Here is a 12,399-nt window from a genome sequence, read left to right on the forward strand (position 1 = left end):
AAAATTTTAAACAAGAAATTCCCCTCCCCACCAGTATGATATATTTTAAATAGTACATACCTTCAAATTATATTATGGGATTTATTTGTACTTTGATACATGAAAAGTCACTCCTGTGTAGTTCCACATTGAGACAAGGCTCTATATCAAACCCAAAGGAGCAAGGACATTCCTAAATTAGGCTAACCGACAGTCCTTAACTCTTCATTGAGCCTAGTATAACATAATATGTTGCTCAGAGATTCCTATAGCACTTGGTTGAGAGTAACGTTACTCAGGTAACCTCTGCTTTGAAGTTTCCTTCTCTTGCTGAATTAAATCAAAGGTGCATTTTATAGGGTAATTTATTATAGTTGACACCATAGCACAACATATTCATACCACCACATAACAGAAAGCAGTTACTTTGGTTGAAACCTTGCCTCCACTGAAGTCAATGGAAAAACTTCTATTATTTCAATGGGGCCAGGATTTCACCTTTGTTACATTGAATGGCATACCTGTGCTGAAAACAGCATATAGCATTCATATAGACTATTCTTAGCTGGCTGTAAGTACTGCTAAGGGTCTATTTTCATGCTATGCAAGTGTAGGATCATATATGTACCACTTCTGCAGCAGATCTTCTGCAATTTTCAGATATCTAGAACTAACTTGGCTGAGCTGCCTTTCAGATTATAGTCTAACTGCGTTTATATTGTCCAGCTACAATGTAGCATTCTTATATGTAGAGACAATTTTCATTTATAAACACAATGGGCTGATAGATTTCTTTGTTCTTTCATTCCCTCCACTTCTGATAATCAGTTGTAATTACTACAGTGGCAAGGCAGAAAACTTGATCCTGTAGGATCTCCATAAAGACATCCACATTTAGGCTTTTGTAATGTCAATCACCACCTCTTTAGTCAATGTTTTATGGCCATGGAAGGATTACAGTAATTGAAAATCATGTAACCATGGTAACATTTATTTAGTCATTTGCATTTATTTACCGTGCCTCACTTATACTCTAGGTTTTATATAAAAGAGGCTTCTTTCATATATTAAGAAAGCAGGATGCCCAAACAAGGGCTATAACACTAGATCTTAATAAAGGCCACCTACAACTTCTCAACTCCAAATAATATTACCCCAACCAAGCTCCCTAATTAATCACCCTCAGAAAAGGCTTGGGAAAGGTAATATCCTGAAGCTCACCAAACACACTGATGGGGAATAATGTTAAGGACAAGAATAACCAGTGCCCGTTGAAATCAATAGAAACCCATTTGTCCATTTATTTCAATGGCCTTTGGATCAGGCTCCAAGACATTATTTTAAAATATCTGCTACCTAATAAACATTTAACAGCTACACAGTGTAAGACTCCCAACTAGACTTGCCTGTTTAAATGGTACAAGTTCTGTTCTTTAAGAGGAACCATTTATCTAAAACAGGTGGAATTACACCCACTTCCCTCACCCACCCACACCTGTTATGATACTAACAAAAAACTTAGCAATGGCTAGGCAGCTGGTGTACTGTAACCTCTACTTACTTTGTTGACCAGTAATGACACATGATGTTCTTATGCTTCCCGTCTGTTTGTTGCACCTACCTTTTGTCTCTGTTCTTATACTTGATTTGTAACCTTATCAGGGCAGGGACCATCTCTTTGTTCTGTCTTTGTACAGCATCTAGCACTGTGGAGTCCTGCTCTATGGCTGGGGCCCCTAAGCAGTTCTGTAATACAAGTAGTAAATAATCAGGCACAACAACCAAAAAACTGCCAGTAAGAAAATCTCCAATACCTCATATGCTGGAGGAGGTGATGTGTGGTACTGGCTTTTGGAGTCTTACATCACTGGGTTTACTTTTAACATTGCTCTCTATTCACTCACCATTTTCATTAATAGGAATTTTGCTTCCCAGCAATGCTAGTATCCCACACATCACTCATCAAAATACCACAAAAAGGGGCTATATTTAATGGTTCAATATAAATACGTAAGGTACAGCAGCATCTACTAGTTTGAGCCGGGGTTTTATTTGTCTCTTGATCAGACTTATAGTACTAGCCACTGAATCAGCCTTTCTGCTGCCATAGCATGGATTGTGAGTGGGGTCACTTTCCTTTCCTCATTCTATACGGTCAGATGGTATGCATAGGAATTTTCCTGCAATACTTATTTGTGTTTCATGGTCACACTTTATCACAGATTACTTCCTCTCTCTTTTAAATGAGGTTCAGAAGGTTGGAAATAACAGAAAAATCCTCCAACAGCGGCAGAGTGTTTTTTCCTTACTGTCCATTTGTTCTGTTGCAAGATTCAACCAGTGTCTTTTGTATGACATAAAGCCCCTTGTTTGGCAGCTAGAAGTAGCATAACTTTTTGGGCACCTTGTACAGGACGTATTTTTGGCCATGAACTAGTTTTATGCTACGCCAATAAGATACATATATTGGGTATGCAGTTTTGGTGTGTTTTTGTTTGTTTGTTTTTTTTAAAAGACCTCTGTATTGGCCTGTATGAGGAGCTGATCTTTTAAATGGGTGGTATGAGATAGATGGGTGGATGAACACTTCTTCAGTTTCTGTGAATAGCATTGTGGTTTACATCTTCAGAGTACTGTATAAGCATTAAGTAATGAATAGTCCTAAGAGCCTAGGAGAGCACCCACTCCCTGCCTACTGTGGCAAAGAGCAATCATAGCTTCATTTCTGTTTCCCTCTTAGTTCCAACAATAGCCCCGCAACAGGTCTACTGTCCCACAAGAAAGCCCTCTCTAGTAGCAGCCTCTAGTTCAAACAGCATAAAACAAAAGCATCTTCCACCTCTCTTAAGGTGCCCTTCCACTCCACTCACTTGTAGAGCACTGACCCTCCAGAGTTTCTTCCTGGAGGCCCACCTTTTACCCAAACCACTGACCTTCAGGGCTACTTTCCCAGAGTCTTTCCCCCAGGTCTGGTTCTCTCCAAACTAGATCCTTATTCCTAGTCTATATCCGGGTTGCCTGCCTGCGGGTTAGCCTTGTCCCTTGCCTGACACAGGAGCCTACTACCTTTTCCCTTCAGGCAAGTCACAGGACACAACTTCTCTCCACAACTGAGCTTTTCCAGTCCTTTATGGAAGTCACCCAACTCTTCCTCAGCGGTGTCTGATAATTTTAATTGAGCCATCTGATCCTCAGACAGTCAGGATCAGCTGGGGATTGGTTATCTGATCATCACAAGCCAGGCTGAGCCTAACTTGCCTGAAAGGTAGGGTGACCAGATAGCAAGTGTGAAAAATCAGGACAGGAGGTGGAGGTTAATAGAAGCCTATTGTGACAGGCTGGGTCACAGAAACCCCCTTGGGACTGTCACCTGATGTGCTGGGACAACCTCTGAGCCTGTTTTCCCTGGCAGCTTTGGACTTCAGTACCTTGCCTGGTTGTGTCAGACATGCTAGCCTGCTACAAACACAGACCCAGGTCTGAACCACGTCCCCCAGAAGCTGCAGGCTTCACTGAAAACAGCTTAAGAAGTGCTCCTGTCTCCAACACCCAAATACCCAGTTCCCAATGGGATCTAAACCCCAAATAAATCTGTTTTGTTCTGGATAAAGCTTATACAGGGTAAACTCATAAATTGTTAGAGAGAGATATGATAGAGAGATATGCACAGCTGTTTGTTCCCCCAGGAATTAATTGCTTACTCTGTGTTAATTATTAAGTAAAAAGTGATTGTATTACTTATAAAATGTAGGATTTAAGTGGTGCCAAGTAATAACAGACAGAACAAAGTAAATTACCAAGCAAAATAAAACAAAAACACGCAAGTCTAAGCCTAATACAGTAAGAAACTAAATGCAGGTAAATCTCACCCTCAGAGAGGTTACTATAAGCTTCTTTTACAAACTAGACTCCCTCCTAGTCTGGGTCCAGCAATCACTCACACCCTGTGGTTACTGTCCTTTGTTCCAGTTTCTTTCAGGCATCTCTTTGGGGTGGAGAGGCTATCTCTTGAACCAGCTGAAGATCAAACGGAAGGGTTTCCCAGGGCCTTATATATTCTGTCTTGTGGGTGGAAACCCCTTGTGTTTTCCTATGCAGAATCACAGCTACAAGATGGAGTTTTGGAGTCACATGGGCAAGTCACATGTTCATGCATGACTCAGTTCTTTACAGGCCGCCACCATTACTTACATGTTAGTTTGAACGTTCCCAGGAAAGCTCAGATGTGGATTGGCATCTCTCAAAGTCCATTGTCAGCTTAAGTGTTTCTTGATTGGGCACTTATTGAGAATAGTCTTTTCTCAAGAAGCTGACCAAATGCTTCACTGAGGCTACTTAAAATCAAACAAGTACATAGCCAACATTCATAACTTCAAATACAAAAATGATACACACCTACAGACAGCATAATTATAACCAGTGAACTACAACCTTTCGATAGAGACCCCACTTGGCCTCCTCTGTACAAGACCAAGTGCAACAATGTTCTATACAGTCACAGTTCCTGTCAATAACGTCACACCTATATAAAAAAAGCCCCAAATAACAGGACTGTCCCTATAAAATTGGGACATCTGGTCACCCTACTCAAAGGGCTAGTCAGCCTGTGACAGACTCATTTGAGCTAAGTGAGGATAATTATTATTATCATCCTCAATTTACAGATGTAGAATATGAGACTGGGTGGGATTTTCTAAATCGCCTAACTGTCTTTGGAGCACAAGGCCCATTGATGTTTCCTATACAAGTTGAAATGGGCCATGTGCTCCTAAATCACTTAGGCATTTTTGAAAAATCCCATTCTAAATGACTTGCCCAGTGCAGGGAATTACTAGCAGAGCTGGGACGAGAACTGAGGAGGTCCTGTTTGCACTGCCACACACATTCCTCTAAACCACACACTGCTCCTTTTATAGGTCTTGTCTTGGTTGATGATAACCTGGTTTCTGTTATCCACACCTTTGTCACTTCTCAGATGGATTATAGCAATGTAATACACCTGGGCATGAAGCTTTCAACACTTAGGAAACTCCAACTAGTACAGAATGCTGCAGCACATCTTCTCAGCAACACAGGCTACCATGAACACATCACCCCTGCCCTGTGCTCTCCACATGAACTTCCCATAAAATTTTGAAGCAAAATCAAGGTTCCAGGTATGGCCCCACAAAGATACTGAAGCACCTAACCCTCACACTGTTTTTAGGTGCCACTGCAATCCACAAAACTGCTGCTTGGCTGCTGCCTATCACCACAGGCACCTAAACTCGCTCAGCACCTACATTTTTGCAGTAATAGTTGCCAAGGTGCCTAAGTTCCTGCCTCTCAGAATGAGCACTGCTGCCTCCCTCTAGGCACCTATCGCCTGCCTAAGCCCCAAGGAGCAATCCACGAACCAGGGAAAGACAGATGTTCACCTACCTGTCTCATGTGTAGGGGCCCAATCTAGTAGGCATTCTTAGAGGCCACCTAACTCCACACAAAACAGGAGACAACCCTCCTTCTAACCCAGTGGTTAGTGCACTCACCCAGGAGGCAGAAAACCACAAGTTCAAGTCCCCTTTGTGCCTGATGAGGTGTTCAATTGTAGTTTTTGTAGGCCACCCCAACATTTCCTTTTCTGTTAACTTGTTCTTCTTAAGGGTTTTATCCTTATCTACAGTTATCCTAATCCCACTCAGTATTTCTTTTTCCCTTACTGTCTACAAACTACATTGTCCCAGTACAAGAAAACTCACAGTAAGTGGCTGTGCAGAGACAAACCACCTCTTCATGGAAGTATTGTGCCTCAGTGAAAATTATAAATATATAGCAACACATACATATATGGTTTTTAATCTCCCTCCCCAACCCAGACCCTCCAAAAACAAGGGATTCCATTGCACATACTTCTAGTGAACAAACAACATGTGACAGATATGTAGTTGAGTTGCTCAACGTGAAAATGGAAGGCACTCGCATACTATGGTGAGGAGCACAGTATAAGAACCTATATAGAACAGATAGACTAGAACAGTCTGGGATATTTTGCTCTGTATTAATGGCTAAATAACTTTACAGGTCATCAATCTGGCTTCAAATTAATTGCAAGGGCAAAATTGCAGCGATTCACTCTGATTGCTAGACCTCTCAGGGTTGATTTTTAAAGGAACTTCAACTTAACCTCCAGTTTTGTGCCCCCGGTTAAGTGTGGATACAAATCCAAGAATATAGGCATCCAGCTACCTGATTTGTACATGCAGGTCAAGTAGCCAGATATCTAAATAATAGCATTTACACCGGTAATTACAGAAGGCTGGAAACTCAGTTTTACATGACATCAGGTCCTTCTGGATGTAAAACATGGCTGGAAATGGACGTACTGTCCTGAAATACCAGGAGAAAAGCTATCTCTAACCCAACCCAGAAAGTATTTGAAATTTTGCTGTGCTGGTAGTTAGAAAAATACATTTTTTCATAAATATAATTTGGCCTGTATTCAGTTCCTAGCTTCATTTATGTTGGATGGATCACATCCTGCTGGCTTTTGTCAAGCAACTAAGCTCAATGGATTTGACCCTTTGTGGAATTTTGAAAACAATCTATAATACCTGGGATACTTAGAAGTAACCATTTTATAAGGATTTTGTGACGCATATCAATGTCTAAAAGCTGTCTCTCTTTATATTTATTTAGGAAACTACCAGGCTTCTGATGAAGTCAATGAAAATTGTCTACGGGCTTGTCTATGCAAACATTTAGTTCATAGCATGCTGGGGTGTGAATCTACCCTGCACTAGCCTGCCACGGACTAACAGTCTGTGTACCTTGCTGACATGCATTAGCAGTTGGTTAATGGGTGTCAGCAGGGTGCACCTGGACAATTAGTCCATGGCAGACTAGTGTGAGGTAAATTTACACCCCACCTTGCAGTGAATGAAATGTTTGCATAGGCAAGCCCTAAGAGTCTGATTGAATTCCTACTAAAGCCAATGGGAGTCTTTCCATTGATTTTAATGAGGTTGGATCAGGGATTTAATTACAATTTAGATGATAAAAGATGAATCTAAAAATGTGTTTGATACCTTTAAAAAAAATCAAATAAACTTTATACTACCAACAGCAATTGCTCCATATATGTTTTACAACCTATGGAATAAATTATGGAAGTACATTAAAACAATTATCTAAATAAATGTTTACACAGAAGAAAGTACAATTTATCTTAAAGCTACTACAGGAGAGCAAATGAATAATGTATGTTTTACCAACTCTGTGATTAATGTATATTTGCAAGACTAACCAGTTACAATCTACAGTGTCAATAGGCCTCATTTTGAACTGCTCTGGTCTTAGATCAGTGTTTCGTGTTAAGAATGAACTGATGATACATATCTGAATATCCCTTGTCTGATGGTACAAAACTTTTATATAGTTTAAATGAATAATAATACTCGTCACTTAGATCGTGCTTTTCATCCTTAAACCTCAGTGCTTTACATAGATGGGGTAGTGTTAGGGCTCCTCTACATGGCAATTTAGTGCATAGCAAGCTGGGGTATAAATCTACAGTCCACTAACCTCCTGCACACTAAGTGACCATGTGGACCCTGCAGCTGCACACTGGGTCTATCGTGCATTTTGATCTACTGCTATGGAACTTTGTGTGTGCCAGGTTAGGTTATGAATTTACAACCCAGCTTGCCATGCACTAAATTCCCATATAGACATGCCCTTAGTCTCCCTGTTTTTACAGATGTAGAAAATAAGGCTCCTGTATTTTGGATCACAGGACCATCAAACTTTGGGAAAGCCTGAATTCAGATCCAAACCCTGCAACTGGCCACTTTCTCTAGAACTAATCAAATCAGAATCTTCATCCAAATACTTCTGAACTTTGGCAAGGTTCAGATCTGGACCTGATCTTTGTAACTTGGACCAAGCTCTGATTTGTAAGGGAAATGTTGAAGATTTTCAGGTGACCGAGAAGTTACTGTAGCAAGGTCATTTGCAGGTAGTGAGCCCAATGGTATTCAGCGCACTGCCGCTCAGTGCATGGTAGCAAGTGGAACCATATAATTTTGGAAGTCCGTTTCTCATGGCAAACTCCTAGTTCCTGTTGTTTCAAGATCTATTAACTGATATTAAGCACCAGTTCTCCTGCACATAGTTAGCATAGGGTGACCAGATAGCAAGTGTGAAAAATCGGGATGGGGGTGGGAGGGGTAATAGGTGCCTATATAAGAAAAAGCCCCAAATATCAGGACTGTCCCTATAAAATCGGGACATCTGGTCACCCTAAGTTAGCAGGGGAATGTAAGTGGGTAAGTATGATGTTTGGCTGGGGGCAGAGGCGGATTAGCCACTGGGCCAACGGGGCCTGTGCCCAGGGCTCCTGGCCAATTGGGCGCCCCTGCGCCCCGCTCCCCGGCAGTAGTGCCAGGCAGGCAGAGTGAGGAAAGCTCCTGTGCCCCGACCCCATTTCCGTGGCAGGAGCAGGGAGGAATGGGAGGGGGGACTGCAGATAGAAGAGGTGGCGAAGGGCCCCCACTTGTCCTGGCCCAGGGCCCCACCAAACGGTAATTGGCCTCTGGCTAGGGGGCAATGCAGTCTTTCACACAAAGAGCAAGTAGTGAAAACAACTGTTTATCAGTGAGACTGTGACAGCGAGATTAGGATCACAGTAGAGCAGGCTTTGACTGCAACATATTCTACAGGAATTGCTTACTTTTATGCGCAGGAGTTATACCATCATTAGAATTACTTACATGCACACAATATCCAGGCATACTGGGTGCCCTGCCCTCACCTGGGTAACTGGTGCATCCAGCTTTCATTTGTGCTCCCTTCATAACATTAGAACTTCACCTACAGAGATCATGTGTCTCATTGACAATTCTTGGGCCAATAACTAGTCTCACTTTACTCCTTTGCTATTTAACCACCAGCCTTTCTCAAGTTTGTAATCTGTGAGCAGTTTCCAGTGATTTTTTAATAAAACATCGCTCTCTCTCTCTGACTCTCTCCATCTCCTGCCCTGTTCATTCTGGTTTCTGGGAGGAGTCCTGTCTGGGTTCTGTCAGTGATCACAGCGCTTTCTGGTTTCCTGATTTCTCTCCTGGCTTCTTCCAGTATTTCTCCTCCTTCTTATGGAAAAATGTTTATTTAGTCATCTGTTCTTCATCAGCCGTGGTGGCCTCTGAGGCATAACACTCAGTTAATTATTTTAGTAATCTCTAATGTTCCTGTCAATGTATTACCCAAGCCAAGTTTTGGAGGCCTGTCTTTTCTGGGCTGGGCCTCATTGATTTTGTGCTTTAAATAGTTTTTGTAGTTCATCCCATCTTGTGCAATGTTTCCTTTATCGTTTTGCTTTTCTTAGTGTTTTTATCCCAATCCCAATCTATAATGACCCTAATCGCACTCAGTACTTGGGTTTCTGTTACTTTTGGTGAACTACATTATCCCAATCGGAGAAAGCTCACAGTAAGTGGCAGTGCAGAGACAAACTACCTAAGCATGGAAGTATTGTGGCTCAGTGAGACACACTAGAGAGGTGGGCTAATAGCAGCTATACTAGCCTGTACCAGTTCTGATGCTCAGGAAGTGCAAGGATGGCCATTGTACTTTGCCTTTGCCTGTATGTACGAGGGAGGAGACAGACTTTTTACCCAACCACCAATTGAACACTTATATAAGGACCAGTAAAAACCTTGTCCTATATTTTTTTTCCTTTTGGGCCCCTGCACTCCAGGCTATATTATAATTTTCACTAATACTTTTTCCTATCAGTTCCCCCATCTGCTTATATAACGGGGCTGTTTCAAAAATTTTTGCTGGTGCTGTACAATTGCCTGTATGCTTGTCCCTTCTTCTTACAGACTGATTTACATTAGGGTTGGCTGAAAAATTTCCAACATAACTTGTTTTTTGAGAGAAAATTGGTTTTTCATTTAAAAACTTCTTTTTTTTTTTTTTTTCTTCAGGAAGTGTCTGCATTCCTCATAGAAATTCAGCTTGTTCAGTGGAAAATTTCCAGGGAAAGTATCCCCCGCTATTCTGTGCGCAGCTCTAATTTACGATCTCCCAGCCAGTACTTTGGTGAGCCTATTGTTTAGATGTAGGGAACCCCACTTGTTTGAAATTGCCTATTTCATAGAGAATCTCAGCGCCACAGGAACTGAAAAATCTTCTACTTGCATCATTTTTTAGTCACATATCCAGGTTCCTACTCTGCTGTTGTGATTCTTGGCCATGAGGATTTACAGTACTGATATTACTTTTAAAGTTCTGGTCCCATCCTATTGCCCTCAGTAGATCTGCCTGATGGAAGTGAGTAGAGAATTTGTCTAATTTATTTCCAAATTCCACAAGCCTACAGCACTTTGCATGATCTCTTGCAGTCTAATGAGAAAAAAGTACACTGCAGAGTATGCTTCCCTGTTAAATTAGAGATCGGGATAATAATGCACACTTTTATTTTCTCACTCTGGTGGTGGATGCTCATGGAGTGGTGCAACATTTGGGGGACGTGCTAGTACAAAAGACTAAATAAGATAACAATGGGACATTTATAGTTTATATACATAGGCCTCAGAACTTTAGATGTTTTTGCAAGATAAAACCTCCTTATGATAAATGTCAACAGCAACATTCAAAAAAGGACATGTGTAAAGAGAACCCACCTCAGTATGGGATCAGATCTTGTTTTTGTGTGGGATAGTGAAGTTCCACTGGAGGGGGACAGACAGTATCTCAAACAATTAGGAAGACTGTATTTGCCACTGTGGAGTCGAAGGCATTCACTTATCTTTCTCTAGCCAGCCAAGCAGCTGTACAGCCTATGACCTTACACTCCCTGGAGGGAGAAAAAACAAACCAAGAAATGCAAATGTTATTTCAAACATTTTCATTTCTTAACTAGCTGTATAAGCTATACCATTGACCTTAGATACTACATTTGAAAACATAAGTACTTATGTACAGACACCTTCAAACATCATGCTACCTCCTCTGCTGTGTCAACTGGACATTCATAGGAACTAACATATGTAGAATCAAGAGCAATGAGTGTGTTCCTGCATGTTCTATGTGTAACAATAGCAATTAAAGTGTCTGAAGGCAAGGCAGACAATAACTGCATTAAGTAAGAGCTACACTGAACTGCACATAGGGGAAAGGAGCCTCCATTGGACTTGACTCACAAAACACTCTCGCAGAATAACAAAGATAACGTAATCACTTGTCCCAATTTAGATATTTCCAGTAATCACTAAATTCTAAAAATCCCTTACAACATTTCCATATGGAATGTACCTAGTTTTCTCATGGTATTCTCACATTTCAAACAGGTAGCCTTTGTAACATCCAGCTGTCTGTGGCACAGGCAGTAATCTGTATTGATACTTTCTGTATATGCTGTTTGATTTCTCAAGTCAAGTTTCTTGCCAGTACAACCCCTCTTCCCCCAAACAAACATACTGGGTCAGTCCAATGGTCCATCTAGCCCAGTATTCTGTCACTGACAGTGGCCAGTGCCAGGCACTTTAGAGGGAATGAACAGAACAGGGCCATTTTGTGTGATACATCCCGTCGTCCAGTCCCCACTTCTGGCAGTTGGAGACTCCTGGAGCACAGAGTTTTGTCCCTGACCATGTTGGTTAATAGCCACTCATGGACCTACCCTTCATGAATGTATTTAATTCTTTTTTGAACCCAGTTATACTTTTGGCCTTCACAACTTCCCATGGCTACTAGTTCCACAGGTTGACTGCATTTTGTGAAGAAGTACTTCCTTGTGTTTGTTTTAAACCTGCTGCCTATTAATTTCATTGGGTGACCTCAAAACAAAACACCTAATCACATAGACAAAAAACAAAAAAACAGCATTAGAGAAGTTCTTATTAAAGTCTGAAAAAATATAAAGGGAAGTTTACAATTTCATACTCTAATTCTCAAACTTGCATTATCAAAAGGACTGATATCAACTATAAGCACTAAATATAGATCTGAACCTAATTTCAAATCCTAACATCCTTCGACTGCTGGGCAGTTCAGATTCAGATATGAGCTTCACTGCTAGGCCCCTCTCTATAATGGGCTTAGTCAAAACCTATAATCCAAATATCTCTGAGCTTTCTGGCCTGGGTTTATGTCTAAAAGCCCTTCAGTCACATTTCTTCCACTACAGTAGAACCTCAAAGATACGAATACCAGAGTTACAGACTGACTGGTCAACCGGACACCATGTGAAACTGGAAGTAACCAATCAGGCAGCAGCAGCGATTAAATAAAACAAGCAAGCAAGTACTGTACTGTACCTGTATTGCATCTTACAGGTAGGCACATCTGGGCTGCCTGCCCCCACCCCACTCCCAGCCACTTACAGCAAGATGTTGGGGCTGCCAAGCCAAGGCATATGGTTGCCAACTTTCTAATTGC

The 12,399-nt window shown here is 41.4% G+C and overlaps 1 long non-coding RNA gene across 2 annotated transcripts in view; it reads right to left on the reverse strand.

Moving 5' to 3' along the window:
* The window catches only part of LOC144270449 (uncharacterized), a 73,826-nt gene that overhangs the window by 17,879 nt on the left and 43,548 nt on the right, over positions 1-12,399 (reverse strand). For both annotated transcript variants that reach the window (XR_013347157.1, XR_013347156.1), the window contains exons 3-4: positions 10,644-10,816; positions 1,601-1,725 (exon numbers count right to left, since the gene is read on the reverse strand). This is a non-coding gene — a long non-coding RNA (uncharacterized LOC144270449). The remainder of the gene's footprint in view (positions 1-1,600; positions 1,726-10,643; positions 10,817-12,399) is intronic.

This window comes from Eretmochelys imbricata, chromosome 9 (assembly GCF_965152235.1).
Source record: "Eretmochelys imbricata isolate rEreImb1 chromosome 9, rEreImb1.hap1, whole genome shotgun sequence".
Lineage (NCBI taxonomy): Eukaryota > Metazoa > Chordata > Testudines > Cheloniidae > Eretmochelys > Eretmochelys imbricata.